Source organism: Sminthopsis crassicaudata, chromosome 1 (assembly GCF_048593235.1).
Source record: "Sminthopsis crassicaudata isolate SCR6 chromosome 1, ASM4859323v1, whole genome shotgun sequence".
NCBI lineage: Eukaryota > Metazoa > Chordata > Mammalia > Dasyuromorphia > Dasyuridae > Sminthopsis > Sminthopsis crassicaudata.
Window position 1 is genome coordinate 708212573 of NC_133617.1, and position 16197 is coordinate 708228769.

The 16197-nt window shown below is 34.9% G+C and overlaps 1 protein-coding gene across 2 annotated transcripts in view; it reads right to left on the reverse strand.

Moving 5' to 3' along the window:
• The window catches only part of GRM7 (glutamate metabotropic receptor 7), a 1106888-nt gene that overhangs the window by 1375 nt on the left and 1089316 nt on the right, over positions 1 to 16197 (reverse strand). The gene's annotated exons all lie outside the window — the stretch shown is intronic.

Below are 16197 nucleotides of genomic sequence, written 5' to 3' on the forward strand. Positions count from 1 at the left end.
AGACTTTGGGGTTCTGTGACCCTCTTCCAACATATTCATCCTATCCCCAGATTGGAGAATTTCCCATTTATAACCTATGTTGTACCATCTGTCTGGATAATTGAGTAACACTTACCTTAGAGACAACCTAAGTTGTCAGAACATATTATAACTATGTCTCATTGATCTTTCTTTGGAAAATATATTGGCATTAATTTGGGTTCATTTCAGATTAAGTCAACCTCAGTGGCATTTATCAGTTCAAAGTCTCACACAAATTATCATAGATTTGATTTTATAATATAATACACTAGAAGGCTCAAATGATAATTAAAGAAAATGGATTCCATTAAGATTTTAAGCCAACTTAATTTTTTTCCTATGTCTTAGGTGTTACATTTAACAATAGGCTTTATAAAAAATACCCATAAATGTCATGTTGTGTCACCCTCTCCTCTTCCATTTGATGAAGCAATTTTATACATTTTAAGAGCCAAAGTACATTAAAAAAAAACAAGATGTCAATATTCTAAGTTGTTTTTGATATTTTGACCCAAATCACAAGTATATAATGGCAAGAAATATCACAGTAATGATCAATCAATCAGTAACCATTAGTGACTTCTATATTATAGGTCCTGATGACACAAAGACCAAAATGAAATCTCTCTCAAGGAGCTTACATTCTACCACATATGTAAAATGTGTGCATAACAAATGCAAATATTCGATGGAGACATGCTCTATTAATGACATATTTTCTTTAGTAGTTGAAGCCTTACTGGATTTTAAGTATATTTGACAGTAAGAAAACTCTTGTACTCCAACTATTCCATGTGATTCAATTGAGAGATAACATGATGTTGTAGAGAAGTTGAAAAGACAAGGATGTGGAGATAGAAGACTGGGGGCTCAAATTTCATGGCTGGTAATCAATACCTACCTGTGTATTTCATTCCCTAGTCTGGGAAAAAAAAAAAAAAAAAAAAAAAAAAAAAAAAGAATAATACGACCTGAGTGTCTTATCTTACAGATTACTGAGATGATATTAAATGTATTAGCATCAGCAGCATTTATAGCAAACTTCAGCTGAATGTCACAAAATAAATTTTATGGAACAGCTTGGATCAGCTGCCTTCACAGCAAAGGAAAACAAACAAACAAACAAAAATACTTCTTTTTTGACCTAAATAGGAGGGATCCTCCTCTGCCATGATGATATTTAAAGTTTTACACTATACATTTGTGTGAGAAAAGAAACAGCAGCTTTTATTTTTGTGTGTACATTTGGCCTTTGTGAGTAAAGGAAAATCTGTAAATGGTCTGAAATCATTATCATGTGTTCACTATTTACAAACTAGGAAGCATCTGTGATCTACATTGTGATGATAAATAGATTTAGGTTAGGGAACTATTATGAATCACTTCATTGATATGGATTTCACAGAAGGATGTACAACAATGGAACTGAGAATAAATGCAGTTTTCCCTCAGCAGTGTCTTTATGTGATTGTCTTTAGGTAGTACTGGAAAGATTTTTTGGGGGGGCTGGGGGATGGGGGATAGTCTATTCTAGTCAGATATTACAAGAATAGTTAGACTATAATATTTTAATGTAATTCATATCTATCTATCTATATATATATATATATATAGATATCATCCATATGTGTATTTTCCCACAATTACATACATGCACATAGACATTATATAGATTAAGAATGGGTATATTACATGTACATTTCTATTGATATGTGTAAGTATTTGTATATGTGCACATAAATACATATTTCAGGTACACACATATTAACTTTTACCCTACCAAACCTATCCATAGATCAAGGGAAGAGTTATAAGTTATCAGTTTTTTACTGTTATCAGTTGCTACTTCACTAAAGTTCTGGAATACCAGTTTATAATATTATCAAATTTGCCTAATTTAACTTTCTCACAAAACTACTCCAAAAAGTTTTGTATATGTTAACATCTCCCATGCTACACATGCACATATTCTCTCTCTCTCTCTCTCTCTGTCTCTCTCTCTCTGTCTCTCTCTTTCTCTCTCTCTCTCTCTGTCTCTATCTCAAGAGCCACATTTCAGAGTTCATTTATAAGGATTTCAAGTATAAATGTGTGTATTCTAACTTTTGCAGTCATTAAAACATAAAATAAAATTATTCTTTTGTACTTATTGCAGTGAGAAGTATATATATTTTTTCTTTCTCTTTTGTCAGAACATTGCCTTTAGCAGATTAAAAACTAAGAGTCCAAACAAGGGATAACTGTTTGATATATTAATTCATCAATTTCCATGCAACATTTGAGAAAAGTAGAAGTTACACATTTTGGAAAGATTTTCCCTAAATTCAAAATCCATTATTTATTGGTATTACTAACAGTAATGATGGTGAAGTTTGTTCACTTGTATTTTGTTTTCGTGTTTACTTTTTTTTTATCTGATTTGTCTTGTGCCGCAAGAGAATTATATAAATATGTTTATAAATATTGGATTTAATATATTTTCACATGTATAACATACATTGGATTGCTTACTATTTGTTTTGAAAATAAAAGATTCAATAAAAAAGACGTTATAGAACAACAACAAAAAACAGTAATTGGAGTGTGCTCTTTTTAGATTAGAGCCTTTGAATCCCTTTAACAACCCCAGTGTAAAATCTACCAAACCCACCATCCCCAACATATTTTAGTCATTCAGTACCAGTTGGTGAACTGAATTCATCCATGTGCCCAGAATTCATACATCTTCACTTTTCTGGATCAGTCCAAAGCCACCAAAGCAAATCATTAAGAATTTTTAAGGGCTTTGTATATATCAGATATGGTACCAAAGAAAGATTTGAGATGATTGTCATATGACTTATCCCCTTTTTTATGTCCTTGGGTTTGTACATTATTCAATGAACCCTATAGCTCCCTTAAGTAAGGTATGGTTACTTCTATTACTTAAAGTTACACCACTTGATTGCCATAGCCAAGGATGGTATTAGAAAGAAATCTACTCCCACAACTACCATTCCCACACTGTATTGCACCCCAAATTTGACAGACTATAATCCCAACTTCCATTTATGATTTGTGTTTATGTAGCACTATTTTTTCCTCCCAAAGTGTCTGAGGCTTTTTTTAATGTACAGTTTGATTCTTCATGAGTTGAAATTTGATTCTGCTAGAGAATGATAAGAATAAAAGAAAATTTAAAGCTCATATAATCCAGATGTGAGTAAATGAATGTTGCCAAAATATGAAGTCAAATGGAGACAAACTGAATTTGTGAATTATTTTACCATACCTGCAACAGCAACCTGGGGACCTTAAAATTGTTGGGGTGCTTTTCACACTCAACAATCCAATGAAGTGTATGACATGAGAGACACACAAAGACAGAGATAGAAGGATAGAACAAGAGAGAGGCAGAGAGAAACAGAGAGTAGAAAGAAAGAGATAAAGCAAAAGACACAGACAGAAATGGAGACAAAGAGGCAAAGAGACAGAAATACAGAGAGATAGAGGCAGAAGGACAAAAAGACAGAGAGAGAGAGAGAGAGAGAGAGAGAGAGAGAGAGAGAGAGAGGCACACACAGAGAGAGAATGAATAGCAGGAGAAAGGAAAGACAGTCAACAAAGGAGAGAGAGAGAGAGAAGGAATTTTTATATATCATTCAACAATACTACAAAACACTGTTATCACCTTTTTGCCTTTCGACTGTAGTCCTTAATATCATTACTCTCTTTTTACTTTTAACCACCTGAATGAAGGAAAAAACAGTCTGGCTGAATTGAAAAATTTGTTTTTCTTTCCCATGGAGAAAAGAGAAGGTAAATGTTCCAGCGTTCCTAAGAAAATCTAATTTGTATTATAGGATGTAAGATATTGAACTCTGATTGACATGGTTCTTAAAAGATTCATTTGTGAAACATGCATCAAAACCAAGAGAGAGAGTGTCTCTGTTATGGAACAACTAGAAACAAGACTGCTTTTTGTAGTTAAATTCTGAGTAATTTGATTGCTATTATATGATTGAATTGGTTCTTCTACTTGGGATGGGATGAAAAGATATCTTTATAAAATGGCCCTACAGCCTGGTGTGGTGGAAGAAATATCTAGTAAGAAGATGCTGTAAAGTCATATTCTGATCACCTCTTTCTTCCTTCCCTGTCAGACTAACTTGTATTTAACTATTTTGTGTTTATGTATGTGAATATGTTTATGTATATGCATGCACACACATAAAAAAAAAGACAAGCCTTTAATTTTTCTTTTACATATGTTCACATGTTCATATATTCATGCATATTTACAAGGAGAAAGTCAGAGATTTGGGAATTCTGTCATAAGACTCGGGCTCAGAGGGCCATAATAAAGGTCCTACTATGTGTCAGGCATCTAAGGCATGGCAAAGAATACCCCACATGGTAGCTTCCCCTTAACTAATTATGCTTGTCTATTAAGGGCTCAGCTGTTTCAACCCTGCTGAAGACCTGCATGTTGTTCTGTCATTTCAGTCATGTTTGATTATGACCCAATTGGGGGTTTTCTTGGCAAAGATTACTAGAAAGGTTTGTAATTTCCTTCTCCAGATCAGAGATCTGAAGGTCATCTCTCTCTCTCTCTCTCTCTCTCTCTCTCTCTCTCTCTCTCTCTCTCTCTCTCTCTCCCTCTCTCTCTGTCTCTCTGTCTCTGTCTCTCTCTCTCTGCTCTCTCTCTCTCTCTCTCTCTCTCCCTCTCTCTCTGTCTCTCTCTGTCTCTCTCTCTCTCTGTCTCTCTCTGTCTCTCTCTTCTCTCTCTCTCTCTCTCTCTCTCCCTCTCTCTCTGTCTCTCTCTGTCTCTCTCTCTCTCTCTCTCTCTCTCTCTCTCTCTCTCTCTCCCTCTCTCTCTGTCTCTCTCTCTCTCTCTCTCTCTCTCTCTCTCTCTCTCTCTCTCTCTCTCCTAAAGCTTTTTTATTTACAAAACATATGCATGGGTAATTTTTCAACATTGACTCTTGCAAACTTTCTGTTCCAATTTTTTCCCTCCTTTCCCACTCCTCCCCCCTAGATTTCAGGTAGTCTAATACATATTAAATCCAATATATGTATAGATATTTATACAGTTATCTTTCTGCACAAGAAAAATCAGATCTAGAAAGAAAGGAAAAAAAAAAAACCTAAGAAGGAAAGCAAAATGCAAGCAAACATCAACAGAAAACGAGAAAATGCTATGTTGTGACACTCAGTTCCCACAGGCCTCTCTTTGGGTGTAGATGGCTCTCTTCATCACTGAACAATTGGAACTGACCTGAATTATCTCATTGTTGAAAAGAGCCACATTCATCAGAATTGATCATTGTATAATCTTGCTGTTGCCATGTACAATGATCTCCAGGTTCACTTAGCATTTCACTTAGCATCCATTCATGTAGCCTCTCCAGGCTTCTCTGAAATCATCCTGCTGGTCATTTATTACAGAACAATAATATTTTATAATATTCATATGCCACAATTTACTCAGCCATTCTCCAATTGATGGGCATCCATTCAGTTTCCAGTTTCTTGCCACTACAAAGAGGGCTCCCACAAACATTTTTACACATGTGGGTCCCTTTTCCTCCTTTAAAATCTCTTTGGGATATAAGCCCAGTAGTAACACTGCTAGGTCAAAGGGTATGCACAGTTTGATAACTTTTTGAGCATAGTTCCAAATTGCTCTCCAGAATGGCTTGATCCATTCACAATTCCCCCAACAATGTATCAGTGTCCCAGTTTTCCACATCCACTCCAACATTCTCATTATCTTTTCTTGTCATCTTAGCCAATCGGACAGGTATGTAGTGGTATCTCAGTGTTGTGTTAATTTGCATTTCTCTGATCAATAGTGATTTGGAGCACCTTTTCAAATATGACTAGAAATAGTTTCAATTTCTTCTTCTGAAAATTGTTCATATCCTTTGACCATTTAGCATTTGGATAATGGCTTGAATTCTTATAAATTTGAGTTAATTCCCTATGTATTTTATAAATGAGGCCTTTATCAGAACCTCTGAATGTAAAAATGTTTTCCCAGTTTATTGCTTCTCTTTTAATCTTGTCTGCATTAGTTTTGTTTGTACAAACCCTTTTTAACTTAATATAATCAAAATTATCTATTTTGTGATCAATAATGATCTCTAGTTCTTCTTTGGTCACAAATTCTTTCCTTCTCCACAGATCTGAGATGTAAACTATCCTTTATTCTTATTCTTATTTATAATCTTATTCTTCATGTCTAGATCATGAAGTCATTTTGAATTATTGGTGTATGGTATTAAGTGTGGGTCAATGACTAGTTTCTGCCATACTAGTTTCCACTGATCAACTACTCTGTTTTTTTAGCCAGTACCAAATGGTTTTGATGACCACTGCTTTATAATATGATTTTAATCCAGTTCATTTTACAGAGGAACAAAATGAGGCAAACATTGCTAAAGGATTTACTCAATATCACACAGCCAGTGTCTAAAGTCAGATTTGAACTTGTGAAGATTCTTCCTTATTCCAGGCCCAGCAGTCAACAGCTGCACCATTGAGCTACCAAGAACTGCAAATGTTATCCTAAATTCAGTACCTTCTAGATAAGGGCTTCTTAATTTTTTTTTCATTCAAGACCTGTTCCTACCTGAGAAATTTGTATACAATTCTGTATTGAATCCAAGTCAAAATGTTTCTGACAATGTTTGTGCATGTGCAGTGCAAAAGACATATGTTGTGAGCTCAGAACCAAAGCTGTAAAGAAGTCACAAAATGCAAGAAGGGCAAGCACTACCAGAAACATCTTGGATTCATTATGTGTTTGGTTTTGAATTAATTTTTGGTCATTGTATAGAAAAACCTTTTATTGTTTCCAATTTTTTTTTTTTTTCCATTTCCACATTTAGTTACTCCACCATTTACAAAACTTTGATGTAGATTGCTTACCCTGAAGTAAAGCTCAATCACTTCACTGAAGTTATGGCCTTTTTGCTTGTGTAATCCTGGACAAATCATTTGACCTCTGAATTTTTAGTTTCCTCTTCTGTAAATGGGGGTTTCTAATAAGAACTCAGTCTAACACAGAGCTATTTTGATAACAAATGAGATAATGTAGTTGTGGTGAAAATATTTAATATACTAGAAAACCCCTTCTACATGTAAGAGATTTTTATAAAAAATAATCAAAACTTATTAATATTATACAACTTCTTCCTAAGCATTACCTAGTATATCTAACTAGTTGTTATCTATTTATAGTTCAGGACTATTTTTGTGATTTAATTTCTAAATCTATTCTGAGGGATGAATAAGGCAAATGGATACTTTGTAGTCATGATTTGGCAAAACGTCAGAGAAATTCATTCTTAAAGAAACAGATGAAAACAATGTTATTTAAGCATTTAGATAGAAATATCTGCAACATTAATGTCTCTGCCATCATTGGCAGTGTATAGTGTAAAGGGCTACAAATGAGCAGATGCAAGGTAACCTGGTACGTGAGGCTAATTACCAATTGGACAATTCTCTATTAACATGTTTGGAGGATGACCTTCCCCGACTATTCTGTGCTGGCTAGATCTGTGGGTGTGGACAAAGAAGGGGAAGTAATATCAGTGGGTGGAATAGGAGGAGGAGGGTGATTCTTTGGCCATAGACAGAGAGAGGAAGGAGGTGTGGAGATTCCTATACCTAATCCCTTGAGAATGACCCCAAAAGACCAAGAATAAAGACTTTTGCTTATCCTGATTCTGGCTGATTCTAAGATATCTCCACGGTACAATATTTTGGAAATATACCTTTTGTAAATACCATTTCATGTTATTGTTATGTCAGTGATACTGAGCACGGCCCATCTAACAAGAAGGCTGGTAACTTTATAGGATGATAGTAGGGATGCTAGAAAAGTTCCTCTATTCAAAATCATCTTCCCAAACACTACTCATCATTATGATAAATAGTCCATCATTATTTACTTTAGGATAAGGTACAACTTTACTAATGTATTCTAAATATAATCTATATACATGCACACACACATATATTTCTTTTTGTTGTTGAGTTGTTTCAGTTACATTCAACTCTTTGTGATCCTATTTGGAATTTTTTGGGGAAAGAAACTGGAATGATTTGCTGTTTACTTCTCTAGCTCATTTTATAGATCAGCAAACTGAGGCAAACAGGGTTAAGTGATTTGTACAGAGTTATATTGCTAGTAAACTTATAAGGTCATTCTTGAATTCAGGTTGAGTCTTCCTGATTCCAGGTCTGGCACTCTATCCATTGTTCCACTAAGGTGTCTGTATACATATATATGATAATATATACATGCATATATACATTCATACATACAGCCATCTATTATCTACTTATCAATCCATCTACATCTGTTTCCTTTCTACCAGAACACTTACAAGAGAGTCAATCTTGAAGAATGGAAATTTGGATAGAAGAGAGGGTTGATTTTTAATGTATCCTATACTGATGAGGGAAGCAGATTTTGGATGAGTTGATGGGAGTGCCTGGGGATAGAAGTGTGGGAGGAAAATGAGGACCAAGAAAGAAATGTGCAAGGTTAACAAAGAAAAAATTCACAGTCTTCACATTACTATCTTTGGCTGGCATAGATTGGGAGAAATGGTTTAAAAAGTTGATCAGGTTGGAAAAATAATTACAGTCTAATCAATCTAATCAAATTAATGTTTTAAGAGATGTGACTACTAATAACTAGCTGTCAGATTGTGGGCAAATCCCTCCTCTTATTTCTTCAGTTTGCTCATCTATAAATTAGAAAATTGCACTAGATATTGCTTCCTACTCTATCTAACCTTCCATGAGTTGAAGCAATCTTTAAAAGTTTGACACAGTCAGGAATATGAAATATATGAGAGATCATAAACTTTAAACAAAACAAATTGCCCAAGATTATATTTTAGGGCTTCCTCGTGTGACTTTCTTATATTTGACATAGCATAGATTTCTCCTGTAGTAGTGAATGTATGTGCTCCCCCCAGTGACCTTCATATTATTCATCACTTTCTTCCTCTTCAGCCCAAAACACTTGTCTGCTACAGCTTCTTTTGAGACAGTAGACAACTACTCAGGGACCATCCTTGGGGTTGGAGGTGAAGTTGGATCTATTAAACTGTTAGCAGGCAGGTAGTAGAGAAGAAGAAGAAAAAAATAGTTTAAATATGAAGTGCTAAAAAAAAAAAGATTCAAACTTTAACACAGATATAAGGAGAATAATAATTTTCATGCAGAAATGTGACAAAAATGGGCAGTGCCAATCTGTCCCTCTAGTCTTGCTAAATGAAGGCTTATCTCCTGTTCCCAGATTGAGGTCAGGAGCATGAATAGGACATTAAAGTAGTATTTTTTCCACTAACCTAAATAAGAAAAAAGCAGCAAAAGAGTATTGCTTTTAGAACAGTAGACAGGAGCATCTAGATGGCCCCAGTGGATTTGTTGAGGTTCAGAAGGAGACCCTAAAAGGTTGGTATCACAGGCTAGTGTTGCAAGGTGTCTCAAAAAATTTTTGCAAGCTTGAACCCATCTCCAAGTCATGAAGCAAAATTTATTGTAATTTTAATGCCAATTGAAGTGGGCTAAGTTCCAAAAGGATTTAGCAAAGAACCAGGATCAAGGAGACATATTTATACAGTTCTTTATGTCATGATATGTCAATTTTATGGCTCAGATATAGAACTGAGGAGTGGTCTATTCACCAGTGCCTCAGGAATTTGGTTATCACTGATTAGCAGATTATCACTGACAGTCTGCTAAATTTGTAAGGCCTAAGGACTTTAGAATTAGACAGATTGTTAGAATGAAAGCACCCTAAGTTCAGGGGACCCCAAAACTGCTATGTTTCCCCTAGGATCTGTACTCCATCAGATTGAGTGCCAGGTCTGGATTCAGAAAGCCTCATCTTCCTGAGTTCAAATCTGGTCTCAAACACTTAATGAATATGTGACCCTGGACAAGTCACTTAAACTGATTTGTCTCAGTTTCCTCATTTGCAAAATGAGTTGGAGACCACTCCAATATCTTTATCAAGAAAACCCCAAATGGTATCACCAAGAGCCAGACAAAACTATAGAAAGACATCTAAAGTTGCACAAAGAAGCAAGAAATAACTGGTATCAAAAAGGATTCTAGATAGATCTCAGTATGATTGGCCCTGATGTTGAATTTTTAACACTCCCTAAGGTGTGCTACATCTGAGGGCATTTTTCTTGCCATTTATATAATGCTATTATATTTCACTAAATTCTTGTTTGTTTGAATTACTACAGCTTTTCTTTGATCTGGGAAAAAAAGAAGTAGCAATAGGGACTCACAACTTGAGGTTTTGAATGAACACTGCCACTTGGATGGCTTACAACTGGGGTTTGCTGGTGCTGTCAGCCATGGACATTTAAGGGTGATCTAGGATCTATAATAAACTTTCAAACATTCTCTTCCTCATTAACACTGTCATAGCACAGGGGGTAACACTGTCTTTTTGCATTCCACACTCCAAGAATAATTTTTTTTTTTTTTTTTCAGGGGGTGAAGAAGACAATAGTATTTATAGAGTATCTAGTATATGGAAGTCACTGTGCTAAACTCTTTCTTGATTTTTAACAAATATTTCATTTGATCTTCAAAATAATCCTGGGAAGGAGGTGCTATTATTATCCCCATTTTATAAACTGAAGCAGAAGTTAAGTGACTTGTCCAATGTCACTCAGCTAGGAAGTATTTTCGGTCAGATTCCAATTTGGGTCATCCTCAGGGTAAACTGTCTACAGCACCATTAGTTGCCTCCAGTAAAGCCTTTCCTTCATATTTCTTTTAATCTAATGATGTGGTGCAGGAACTTTAATCAGTCCATTCAGTCTCCATAATCAGGGATATATGGAACTTTAATTGAGCCCATCCTGTTCCCATAGTCACACAAAAAGTAAGACCAAATTGCTAGGATTGTCTTGTTAGCATATCTAAAAGCATACTCAGCTCCTCCCATGTTATCATGAAGCTGTTCTTTCTGTAGACTTAATGAGCCTGTGAGCTTGTTCTTGACTAGGACCCTCCCTAACTCCTCTCTAAGTCCCTAGATCTTGCCTTTACTTCTCATTCATTCTCTGACCTCTGAAAATCCCCTTAACCTGTAGCTAAATCATTTTTTTTTTTAATTTTGTGTGTGAATCATTTCTTGTCAATAAAGGGCTTTTGTGATTACAATGGCTAATGTGAATTATTCGCTTTCTGAATCACTATTCATTTGCCAGCTCCTTCTTCATTTAAATATTATTTATTCCCTTTTGATTTCACTGATATAAAAGTCTCCTGTTTGGGAACTCCCTCTATCAATGCAGAATGTTACCCATATGCAAATTCCAGTCTAAGAGCTGCCTGGGTATCCTGATTTAATGTATATGAAAATTAATGGGTAGGGTGGGTGGTGGGAAGGGACAACACATATGTTGTCATTTTCCTTAAGGGAAACTTTTCCACTGGAAGGTTCCAAATTATATCTGTAGCAAATTTTCCCCTGAAAGTAAACCCAGTGAAGATGATAATATAAGGTATTGAAAGGTTTTAAAGAAGAGAATACTATCCTGCAAATAATTGTCAGCATTAATTTTGTTTCTAAGCCTCTCCTATAGGAGGTTGTAAAACTCTAGACATATGCTATGTGAAAGTGATTTGTAAATTCTAAAGCCTCTTGGGCATAACAGGGTTTGTAACTTAAGGGACAGATACTCTGCAGTTAGCAAGGAGCATAACATAGTTTGTCAACACAAAAAGTGCTTAAAGCAGATCAGTGTGAAAATCCACATTTCCCACTAGAGGTCCAGAGTGACACCTTCAGCCACCAGTGCTTTTCCATACAATAACAGAATTCATTTGTCCACAGTAGCAATCTCTGAATCCTTGGGGCATTTCCATACTAAAGAAGATAATTCAGGCTTTCTGACTCTTTATTTTCTTTAAAGAAGGTAAGAGTGGGGGAAAAGGTTGGAGAATATATATGCTGCAAGTGTTTGCTCAATACCTGATGTGAACATTTCCTGTTTTAATTCAAAATGTATATAAAATATCATATTATCATCATTTGTATGTATATATAAATATGCAGTTATATATGCATATGTATATATGTATCTATGTCTATATGTGTATTGTTCTATATCTATATCAATTTCATGCTGTATTTCTCTAGATCCTTAAATCTACAGAAGGTATTGCTAAGCGCTCCCTTAATGTTTCAGTAGAAACTAGTGTTAGAATCTAGAACAGGGTTTCTTAAACTTTTTCCAATTGTGACCCTTTTTTTTCAGAGAAAATTTTTATGCAAACCCTGGGCATATAGTATATAAAATAGGCATAGAAATCAAATATTTACTGATAAGAAATCATAAGGCAATTTGTTTTAAAACAATTTTTGGCATACATATAATTTTACCATTTATTAAAAACAAAAGTAAATTTACATACTAACAATAAGGATGTGCTTATTTCTTTTTACATAAAGAATTAAATCTTGAAGGAATATTTGATATATTTTACTATTGCCAAATTTTTTGTGACCCTCACATTCAGTTAGGCAAACTCATATAGGGTTGCAACTCATAGTTTAAGAAGCTTTGGTCTAGAAGCCTAGGATCCAAAACTTGGTTCTTCCATTTATCATTATTTTCTAAGTCATTTAACTTTTTTATGCCTCAGTTTCTTTATCTATAAATGAAAGGGTTGAAATAGATCAGAGGTTTTTAATATATTTTGTGTCAAACCAATTGATGATGTCTTCTCAGAATATTGTTTTCAAATCAGTAAAACAAAGAATTACAAAGAAAAAAATTTTGTTGAAATCAAGATGTATCTTTACTCTCATCCAAGTTCATGAATCCAATGAAATATTTAATATCACTCACCCATGGACTCTTTAGGAAAGGTCCATGAATCTATGTTATGGTTTTCTAGATTAGATATCTAAAGTCTCTTCTAATTTGAATGCTATGATTCCATTTGTCTTGAAGACTTGCTTACCGCTTAATCCCTGTAGCCATTAGAAAAGACTCTTGTAGAATAAAGGACCACCATTCCCAGTACTAAAACCAGCTACGTTGAAGAGACAAGTGAATCAACCTAGCTAAAGTGTAGCGAATCCTGAGGGGGTGACAGGATGCAGTATGTACCATGTGGGTCAACCACTGACACCATCTTGACCATCCCTTCTCTTTAGACCTTGCTGGCAACTGCCCAGGATGCTGAACCTAAGAGTCACTTCCCAAAATGTCAGCCTCCTATCTTAAAGGGAGATAGTGGATCTTAGAGATCCACTGCCGCCAAAGACACCAACATCAACTATCAATCAACTATGTCCTCAAAGGCAGGTAAGTCAAATAAGACTAGAAATAGCATTGCCTTCAAGATTAGAACAATAGTGAATATCTAAAACTATGCAAGGTAATAGCAAGACACAACATTGTGATCAAGAATGTTCCAGCTAAGACACTGCTGAAATTATAAACCACTAGGAGAATAGTGGTGCTGCTTCCTTCCCACCCTCCATGGCTATCTACCAGGGGAGCAACACTTGTGGAGATATTACCTGGCAACCTCTTCCTCCTCAGCAACCAAGCTACCAAAGACCCAGAAAAGAAAATTCTTATCACCAGCATCCTTGATAACATATAATGGTTCGATATGAGAAATGATTATGGTTTTGTCAATGGAAAGGATGTTAAAGAATATACATTAATGACTGTCTTTCTTTTGTATCATAAGAACCATAGGATCTTTCCATCTGATTTACAGCTAAAACTTTCTCTATGTATTGACTTTCCCATTAGAATGTTAGCTCCTTGAAAGCAGAGAACTTCTTACTTTTCTATATTTCTCCTCAGTGTTTATAATCACAGTGCTTTGCATAGTGAAAGCATTTAATAAATGCTTTTTCAATTATTCATTGTACTTAGTTCTACTCTCTTGGGCCAAACAGAACAACTTTATTTCCCTTTCCATGTGGAATTTCTTTTAGTACTTGAAGGCATTTATCAGGTCTTTTCTGAACCTTTTATTCCCTAGGCTATCCTCCCCAAATTATTTTAATCAATCTTTTACTGACATGGAATGTAAGTGGTTGAAGACCTAAGTTTGGTATTGGGTTTCTACTGACATAGACAAAGATGATAAAAGAGAACCATTTAAAAAACCATGTTTATCATCCCAGAGCTCAAAAGAAATCCTACTGCTCCCATGAAGTCTTTTCTTATTATTCCAAATGTTGTTGATCATTGTCACCTTTAAATTATTCAAATCAAGAAACATTTATTAGAGACTGGCAATTACCAAAGTTCTCTGCTGAATGTTGTGAAGACAGAGATTAATTAATTAATAAACAAGCATCTATGAAGTTCTTAGTATATGCCAGACATTGTTCTAATCCTGAAGATCTGAAAACTAAAGCACCTATGGCCTGAGAAATTTACATTCTAATGGTTAGAGACAGTAATCTTTCTCTTCAATTAGATTATAATCAAATACATGGTTAAGAATTCAATGTAAGTGTAAAAAGGGATAAAGAAAAGTCCAAATTCACAAGAAATATGAGTATTGAAAAAGAGACCATTGTCAGCTGAAAGGTAAGGTATCCAGGTGGACTTCATGCATGTCTGATCTAGACCTCTGTTGAAGAATGATAAATATTTTCAATAGCAGAAATGTGGAAGAAAGGAATTCATTTTGATTCCAGAGAGCAGTCATCCAGTATGAATAACACAGGGGTAGGAGAAGGGAGAATGTATTTATTAAATATATTAGATGCTTACAATGTACAAAACACTGTGATAAGCAATAGGAAAATTAATATAAAAATATAAGATGTTATCTGTTTCTAAGGAGCTAACATTCTAATGGAAAAGTCAACATATATGAAAAGTCAACATAAAACTATATATTTTTAGGGTATCAAAGTAAGATAAATTTTGATGAACCTTCTTTAATTCATCCATTTTATCTATAAGGAAAAAATCATGAATGGAAGTGGAAGGAGAGAAGCTCTGAAGTCATGTCAAAGTCAGATTGAGGATTGTGCAGACTCAAAGCCAGATATAAAAAATGAAATGGTATATGCAAAAGGTGATATTTCAGTTTTGGTTGAATCACATATATGCCTGATCAGTGCTGAGGGCAATTCCTGCTTTGAGATGGTGAATGAACTTGTCTACTTAATGGCCACTAAACAGGAAGGACTGTGATAGTGGCTAATAAAAAGCCAGTAAATAATGTTCCTTTGACTCCTGTAGATCATTTCAGGATGATTTTCAATAATTTCCTATGAGAGTAGGGCAGGGATCACTTACCATTTCTCATTATGACCATGAGTACATGATATCTAAAGTAAATATCTTGTATCGGCAAGCTAGAGCACAAGTGGTGGATTGTCTATTTTGTATTTGTATTTTTCTGATCTTGCAGTAAGATTAATATGCCCAGTTTGGAGGTGATCTTGTGAATGAGAGAGCAAGAAGTCCTGGATTCTATATCCTTCTCTAATTCATTCTCTACACTTGCCAAAATGATTTTGCTAAAGTACCACTCATGTCATATCATTTCCCTGCTCCATGATTTCCTTCCTATTCTAGAATAAAATAGAAATACTTCTGTTTGAATACTAATGCAAACAAGATTAGAAGGGAAGTAACAAATTGGGAAAATATTTTTAAAGCTAAAGATTCTGATAAAGGTCTCATTTCCAAAATATATAGAGAACTGACCCTAATTTATAAGAAATCAAACCATTCTCCAAATGACAAATGATCAAAGGATATGAACAGACAATTCTCAGATGATGAAATTGAAATTATATCCACTCATATGAAAGAGTGTTCCAAATCACTACTCATCAGAGAAATGCAAATTGAGACAACTCTGAGATACCACTACACACCTGTCAGATTGGCTAAGATGACAGGAACAAATAATGATGAATGTTGGAGGGGATGTGGGAAAACTGGGACACTGATGCATTGTTGGTGGAGTTGTGAAAGAATCCAGCCATTCTGGAGAGCAATTTGGAACTATGCCCAAAAAGTTATCAAACTGTGCACACCCTTTGATCCAGCATTGCTGCTATTGGGCTTATATCCCAAAGAAATACTGAGGAGGGGAAAGGGACCTGTATGTGCCAAAATGTTTGTGGCAGCTCTTTTCATAGTG